Genomic DNA, 9,170 nt, shown 5'->3' on the forward strand with positions numbered 1-9,170 from the left:
CATGATAAGTGTCAAAGACACTAGTTTTTAATATAAAATATAGTTCAAATAATAATTAATATGATTAAAAATATAGTGTTAATTAATAAAATCTAAAAGGATATTAAAAATGCCAACAACTAGATAAGATTCTAATCTTTTTTATTATTTCAGGTTGTTTCATTTTAGAAAGAACAAACCACTAATCTGATGAGGAAAAGGCAGTTGGCATCGGCTAAATATATAGGAAAAATAGGAAAATAAAGATTTATAAAAGATTTGGTCTTCCTCGCTCTGCAAGGTGAGCGATACATTCAATTAAGCTTGCTCTGCAGCTCGCTTTAGCGAGCTCAGAAGCGAGAAAAGGAATTTTCTCACTGAGAAGCTCGCTTTAAGGAGCTCCTCAGCGAGCTGGCCCAAAATCAAAAGCTCAGTTTTAAGTCTTTAAATAGAACGAGACGAGGCCTTCAGAAGACGGAAGAAAGCAGAGACTCAGAGACGAAGGCAGAAAGCAGAGGAGAAATTCTGGAGCGTAATTGCAGAGGAGAAGAAGGAGATCAAGGCTTTATCATTGATCATCATTAATCCAGTTTTATCATGAACTCTCTTTACTTTTTATCATCTGATAATCCTGATTTTTCGAACATGTTAGGCTAAGATTATTTATGTAGTTAGGCGAGACGGAACCAATGGGTTCTCAAATGCTGTTTATCTTTTTTTATAATTTATATTCATGATTTAAAGTTATGCAATCAATCTGTTTATTTATGACTAGCTTTGTTTATGAATTGATCACTCATAGATAAACATATGAATCATGCATGATAATAGGGATGTTGGTGTATTGATTCCAATTGATTGATTGCTAGAGTTTGTATGATCTAGGGACAGACTTACAATTTCTATAACTCTATGGTTCTTACGTTAATGCTTGGTTTAGGAAAAAGTACTAAGGGATTAGGCTTTTGAATGAAGTAAACGATCAAATTACCAAGGGATTAGAATTTAATCAAATTTAGAAAGAATCGTTAATAAGTTTATCTTGAATGTTAATTATAAGAATGGGTAGACTTGTTAGAAAAATATTGGGAAAGTTGAGTCCTAGCTACGTCTTTTAGTAAAAGTTAAAACCAATTTTCTCGTATTATTAATTCTTGAATTAATTTCGTAAATATTTAAAATTAAAAATAAGTTGTTTAAAAATTCTGTTTTACAAATTAAATTAATATTCGCAACAATTCCAAAGATCGATCCAACTTTAATCGCGTAGATAAGTTATTGCTTGGTAATCAGTCCTCGTGGGATCGACAACCTTACTTTATCACTTTATTACTTGTACGACCGATGCAGTTGCCGAAGTTGCAACAGGACACCACTGGTAAATGCTGGGACCTCTGAGATGCTATTGAAAAGCACATCAGAGAGGGAAAGCTGAAACAGTACCTTATCTGCACTCAAGGAAGAAAGAACGACAAGCATAGGCAGCGAAGTCGCAGTAGAAGTCCTAGCCTGAAGAAAGAAAGCACGAGAGATCGAGATAAAGATGACTGCGGCAAGAGCCATAAAGCTGAAGCCATAGATAATGAATTTGAACATGTTGAATATGAGTGCAATGTGATAAGTGGAGCACTTGGAGGTGGTGGTGATACCGTAAATGCTAGAAGAAAATACCTCAGAGAGGTCATGTCAATTAAAGGCAGACCCATTTTTAAAGAAAGGGGGAACAAACCAAGTCTCCTAAGGTTATTCTTCACTGTAGAAGAATTGGAGAAAGCCGTCCCAGGATATACTGAAGGGCTTGTAATTACTAGGGTGCTGGGGAATTGCCGAGTTAGGAGAACGTTTGTGGACCCCGGAAGCTCCGCCAATATTCTTTTCTGGAATGCCTTTGTGAAAAGGAATCTAGATGAGCAAGATTTGAAGCTATGCGTAACTAAGCTCGTTGGATTCAATGGATAACGGTCACTAGCAAAGGGTTATATTGACCTGAAACTCACTTTGGGAACAAGGGAAGCATACCGAGTTGAACGAGTCCGGTTCGTTGTATTGGATGCGGTTTCCTCTTACAATGTCATAATTAGCCAACCTACTATTTATAAGTGGGACATGCTTGTCTCCACCAAACATCAGGCACTGAAAATGGTAGGATCTAAGAACGAGGTTGTCACTATCAGAGGAGTTCAGAAAGAAGCTAGAGAGTGTTACTATGAAACACTCAAGGTAAATCAAGGAAGCCCATCGTCACCTCCCAGAATTCGCGAAGGGGAAGAAGTATCGACCAAGTCAGAATCGATATTCCCATGCGGCAACCAAGTTAATATGGTTGAGCTCAACATGAGGGAAGAATTACAGGCCCCCCAGGCCAAAACTAGAAGGAGAGTTAAAGATGGTCATCATTGGAGAAGACGACAAACAATACACCAAGATTGGAAAGACCATGGAAGCTGAGGAAAAGACCTAACTTATCTCCATGAAAGAAAATTGTGATGTTTTTGCTTGGAAGGCATCAGAGATACCTGGGATAGACCCTACCTTTTGCTATCATAAGCTTTCAATGTATCTCGGATCCAAGCCAGTAGCTCAAAAGAAGAGGAAGATAGGCCCAAACCAACTCAAGCTCTGAACGGCCATGTAGATGAGTTGCTGGAAGCCAGTTTTATCAGAGAAATACAATACACGATTTGGCTATCCACTGTGGTGATGGTTAAGAAACCAAGTGGGAAATGGAGAATCTGTGTAGATTATACCAACCTAAACAAGGTCCACCCAAAAGACTCCTACCTCATGCCTAACATAGACCAATTTGTGGATAACTCCTCAGGGTTCCATCCTTTTTCATTAATGCATGCTTTTTTTAGATATAATTAAATCCCTCTACATCCCTCTGATCACGAAAAGATCACCTTCATTTCTGAGAAGGGGAACTTCTATTATAATGTGATGAAATTTGGCCTCAAAAATATTGGGGCAACTTATCAGAGGATGATGAATAATTAGAAAGAATTTGGAAGTGTATATTGACGACATGATAGTAAAGTCAATGCAGACTGATGATGTAAGAACCCGCACCGTTAAATTATAATTTAGAAATTAAATAAAAATTATTAAATGGAAGATTTAATTATTTTAATTAATTTAAGTTAAAGCACCTTTTTGAGAAAAGAATAAATATTGAAGGTTTCGCGGTAAAAATGCAGTAGGCAAAATTGCCTGAAACTTAAAGATAATTAGTAATTATTATTCCCTAAATTTTATGAAGTTAATGTCAACAAAATAATTATGATAATATTAGTAGAAAATATTAATTATTTGAATTTGGTCATTTTCGGTAAAAAATGCTGATATTGCGGGTGTCGCGGTAGAAACAGCAGGTATAGAAAAATACCCGCAACTGAAAATAAATTATAGATTTATGTATCATAAATTTTATATGACATTGTGGTCCAAAATTAATAGTGAGTTAAGTCAGTCTACTCTAAATAACCTAAACCTAGTCTTTCACACTTTTGTTCACCTACGTAGACCACCCTCTCCATTTTTTCCCATGGCAGAAAATACTCTTCTCCTCTAGGGTTTCACCATTTCTTCAAGAAAACAACCAAGAAACCTCATTTCTTCACCATTTGATCATCCAAACCTTGTAAAACACTTGAGAGCAAGCACTTTAGAGGAGAAAAACTCATTCTTGAAGGGTTTAAGATTCTGGTTGGTGGGTTGAGGGGTTGTTCTCTTTTGTTTGGGTTGTTAGAGCCCTTTCTACACACTTTGGAGCTTCAGAAAGCCATCTTTGTGGAGAAAGAATCCAGCTTGTGAGCTTGAATTCGTGCAACAATCTAGATAATAGCTTAGGGTTACTTCAAGACCTCAAAGATCACTCATTTCTTTTGTTTTGAGCTTTGGGTATGTGTCAGCACCTTTGTTCTTTGAATTCATTTCAGAAAGATTGTGTCTTGATCATGTAAACGAGATAACTAAGTAACATAGGGATAAACTAGCATGAACACACCTAAAAACAAGTGCTTGAACCTCTGTTAAGTGTAAAAATGGGAGCTTGTTGGATATCTTTGCATGAAATGCAATTCTGCATTTCTATCACGATATATCTGAATACGGTATCAGGATACGACTTATCCAAATATGTCCCGACAAATATCTGGATATATGATGCATTTTTTGAGTTTTGTACTATTTTGCTTGGCCGAACCCTATATAATGATCTAAGACCCTTAGTTGGACTATAGGGATCTCTGTAAAACTAATATAAGTCAAAAACCTATGGTATTTAATGCTTAAGGCTTTGGAAGAAGCCTGCAGTATGCGAAACGAAAAAAGAAATAGAGTTCCTTTTGATATGAAAAGATATGATATGTTTATTAATGGTATGAATGTTGTGAAAACATATTATGACACTGCTGGTTACTGAGTTGGTGCCTTGATTGTTCTCCAAGGTTTGATTGGGACACTTAGCGCTTATAAGTAAGCTCTCGGTTCTCAAGGCTAATCCCTTGTTGGTTCCACCAAACTCCATAGGAGGATTGTTTGTTGGCTTATGTATATAAGATATGTTATTTTTCTAAATGAGATATTGATATATGTATATGTGGTTTATTTTGAAACCAAACTATGGATATGCTGTTAATTACCTACATGTGCAGGTTGCATATCTAGGTGTAGAGCATAAGGCTGCATCCCTTATGCTTTTGAGTATATAATGTGTTGATATATGGATGTGATGTTGATTACCTACATGTGCAGGCTGCATCCCTAGATGTAGAGCATAAGGGTGCATCCCTTATATTTTTTAGTAGGTTGCAGAAATGCGTAATGCCTACATTGTTCTCTGGCTAGTTGAATTGTATTTGCATACATCACATGATATATACTGCATTATATGACTTTATGAGAATTAAAATATTTTTCCATGCTTAAACTATTTTTAAGTAGTTGAGTCAAGTCCAGCTCCACACTGATCCTTGCAAAATTTCCCCTAGCTTAGGTAGGAGTTGCTAAATCCAATCTAACAAACTTTCCAAGCCAGTTGCCAACTGTAAGAACCCGCACCGTTAATTTAGGAATTTAATTAGTTTAAATATGAGATTAAAGAGATAATTCCATAATTGACCCTAATAATTATGAGAAGGCTTAAATAATTATAGTAAGTGATTAATAATGTTGAAAGTCGCTTTTTTAACGAAAAGTGCAGATACCGGTTCTGCTCCACGGTGAAGTATCCCGGAAAATTATAATAAGTGTATGAATATTTCTAGAATAATATCTAGGACTAGTATATCAAGTTTGGAGTCAAAATAATGAGAACTGGCGCCAGAACTTATATCGGCTACGTAAAAGCGCGTACCGGCAGAGTGCTGAAAAAATTATAACAAAAATATGACAAATCTTAGAAAAATGGCTAGGTTCAGAATCCAAAGTTTGGGATTAAAATGATAAGCGGAGCTATTAGTGCTAATACAGTGTGCTTAAAACTTAAATTACTATAAATGCTTAATGGCACATAACCCTAGGCCATATTGTGGCTGCCAACGTGAGTTATCATCTTTCTGCATACTTCCTTCACCAAAATAGCTTAGGTGTGTGAGACCAACCCTTGTGAAGGTGTGATGCCACTCATTACTGAGTTTAGGCTTTTGAGTTGAGGGGTTTTGTGGCTATGTGTGTGGGTTCTCATGGTGGAATCCATGTTTATGTTATTGGAGGCTTCAAGAAGCCATTTTTGAAAGGAAAACACCAAGCTTTGAGTGCCATTTTTGTGGACCTTGAGGTCAGAACCATGTGGCTGATTGATGAGCTCCCAAGAGCACCCTTTTCTGAGTTTTGAGCCTTTGGGTAAGCTTCATCACCTTTGTTCTTGAAGTTTTCTTGTAAAAGATGAGGTTTTGGCATATTAAATAAGATGAGTAAGTAACCAACATGATCACTGGTCTAAATGGGCTTAAAGATGCATGCTTTAACGTATATAAGTGTTAAAAGAGGAACCTTTGAGTGATATCTTCGGGAAATGCAGAAACTGTATTCTGTCGCGAAATATCCGGATATGATATTCGGATATTGATATCCGAATATGGGGCTTGTGATATCCAGATATCGATATCCGAATATGGCCCCGACATATATCCGGATATTCTGGAAAAGTTCGAGTGGTGCACTGTTCTGTTCGTACAAAACTATATATTGGGTTTACGGACCCTAGATTGGTTAAGTTGAACCTCTGTAATAATTAAACTAAGTCAAAATCAATTGGATTAAGGGCTTTGGGCTTTGGAAAAAGCCTAATGGCATGACACGAAAAAGGAAATGTTGTCGTAATGTCATGAACCATTAGAGTATGAGTGTTCATAAGATTTCGTGTCTAAAAAGATTGTGATTGTGTTGTTTGTGGACCTTGAGGACTTTGGCTTGGATTGATTGCTTAAGAGATAAGCTTTCATGTCCTTGATTTTCCCATTGTTTGGTTCCACCATACCTCATGGAGGGATGGTTTATATGCATGATATGTTTTCATTTGTTGATATTTGAAATGCTATTGAGCTGTTAAGTTCAATTGCCTTATGATATGTATGTTGTGTTCCACCTAGATGGTAAGCATGAGTATGTAGTGTAACACCTCGTATATATCCGGTAGTGTTATCATTACATCGTATTAAGCTACGCTTAATTAAAATTGTGGGATATTCTTTTTCTTTTTAATTATGACGTCATTATCAATTACCAACTTGATTACTTAATCAATTTCATAAAATATCGCCTGAATAAATTGCAATAAGACATCTACTGAAATACCTCAATATATAAATAGAGTATCTAAGTCACGACATTACATCACATAATCCGGACAATATCCTGATACATTATTACAACACCAAATAAAACTAAGACATAACTAGTCTGTGTGTCATGGACAATCCCCATGCTCACCAAATCAACAGCGTCTCAACAAGATAATCATAAACATAAAAATGAAGCTCAAAGCATAAAAGCAGCATGCATATCCAGCTTCCAACAAGTCAGCAAATAATATCATCAATATCTAACTCAGCTCCGGCCTCCTGCCGCCTGAGGTCTCGACATTACCTGACCCTGAAATAAGCATTCCCCAAACGTGGGGTGAGATCTCTAAACTAGAAATCTCAGTAAGATAAGGGGTTCTCAAGGATCTTCCACCCCAAGCTCACTTACACGTGCAATATAAGTTCTAAAAGCATTTATATAAATATCAGTTCCAAATGATCAGGGAAAAGCTGAAACAGGCGCATAATCTCCAGAAGAGTTACTACGATGTCAAGCATCGACCACTAGAGTTCAGTGAGGGTGAGCAGGTGTTTGTGAGACTTTCACCTGTCACCGGTGTTGGTCGGGCCCTCGGAGTGAGGAAGCTTAGCTCGAGATTCATAAGGCCATACCAGATTCTTGGTAGGGTAGGGCCTGTTGCCTACCGGATTGCCTTGCCTCCGAACTTGGCCAACATCCACGACGTGTTTCACGTGTCTCAGCTTCGGAGTTATATAACAGATCCTTCGCACGTGGTGCAACCTGATGATGTGGAGGTTCAGGAGAACTTAAAGACTCCCGCCGGACCACTCAAAGTTCTCGATCGTGGCGAGAAGAAGCTTAGGAGCAAGACCATTCCTATGGTCAAAGTGCAATGGGAAGGAAGAACTCCAAAGGAGTGTACGTGGGAGCGAGAGGACGAGCTTCTCGGGCAATATCCCGAGTTTCAAGACAGGTATGTTTCTAATTTTGCGGTCAAAATTCTTAAAAGGTGGGGTGAATGTAAGAACTCGCACCGTTAATTTAGGAATTTAATTAATTTAAATATGAAATTGAAGAGATAATTCCATAATTGACCCTAATAATTATGAGAAGGCTTAAATAAGAGTAAATACCCTTTTTGATCCTTAACAAAAAATACGGTCCCCACTTTAGTCCCTTACAAAAATAAATTGTCAGTTAGTCCCTAACAAATTCAAGGTGGACCCATTTTAGTCCTTTTGAGGGACTAATATGAGTCTTTTTGAATTTGTGAGGGACCACGATTTCAACTAAATGGGTCCACTTTGAATTTGTTAGGGACTAACTGACTAATTTATTTTTGTAAGGGACTAAAGTGGGGACCGTGTTTTTTGTTAGGGACTAAAAATGGTATTTACTCTTTAAATAATTATAGTAAGTGATTAATAATGTTGAAAGTCGCTTTTCTGACGAAAAGTGTAGATATCGGTTCTGCTCCACGGTATAAATGTGTATCGGTGAAGTATCCCGAAAAATTATAATAAGTGTATGAATATTCCTAGAATAATATCTACGACTAGTATATCAAGTTTGGAGTTAAAATAATGAGAACTGGCGTCAGGACTTATATCGGCTACTTAAAAGCGTGTACCGACAGAGTGCTGCAAAAATTATAATAAAAATATGACAAATCTTAGAAAAATGGCTAGGTTCAGAATTCAAATTTTGGGATTAAAATGGTAAGCGGAGCTATTAGTGCTAATACGGTGTGTTTAAAACTTAAACGACTATAAATGCTTAATGGCACATAACCCTAGGCCATATTGTGGCTACCTACGTGAGTTATTCAGAATACTCAGCTGTTGCCACCCTCCTTCTTCACCATTTCATGGCTTCTTCTTCCCTCCAAAGTGATCATCTTTATGCATACTTCCTTCACCAAAATAGCTTAGGTGTGTGAGACCAAGCCTTGTGAGGGTGTGAGGCCACTCATTACAGAGTTTAGGCTTCTGAGTTGAGGGGTTTTGTGGCTGTGTGTGTGGGTTCTCATGGTGGAAGCCATGTTCATGTTATTGGAGGCTTCAAGAAGCCATTTTTGAAAGGAAAGGACCAAGCTTTGAGTGCCATTTTCGTGGACCTTGAGGTCAGAACCTTGTGGCTGATTGGTGAGCTCCAAGAGCACGCTTTTCTGAGTTTTGAGCCTTTGGGTAAGTTTCAACACCTTTGTTCTTAAAGTTTTCATGTAAAAGATGAGGTTTTGGCATGTTAAATAAGATGAGTAAGTAACCAACATGATCACTGGTCTAAATGGGCTTAAAGATGCATGCTTTAACGTATATAAGTGTTTAAAGATGAACCTTTGAGTGATAACTTCGCGAAATGCAGAAACTGCATTCTGTTACGAAATATCCGGATATGATATCCGGATATTGATATCCATATAT

The sequence above is a fragment of the Gastrolobium bilobum genome, unplaced genomic scaffold, assembly GCF_033153095.1.
Source record: "Gastrolobium bilobum isolate Gb01-03AN ecotype WA unplaced genomic scaffold, APGP_CSIRO_Gbil_v1 utg8133, whole genome shotgun sequence".
NCBI classification, from domain to species: Eukaryota; Viridiplantae; Streptophyta; class Magnoliopsida; order Fabales; family Fabaceae; genus Gastrolobium; species Gastrolobium bilobum.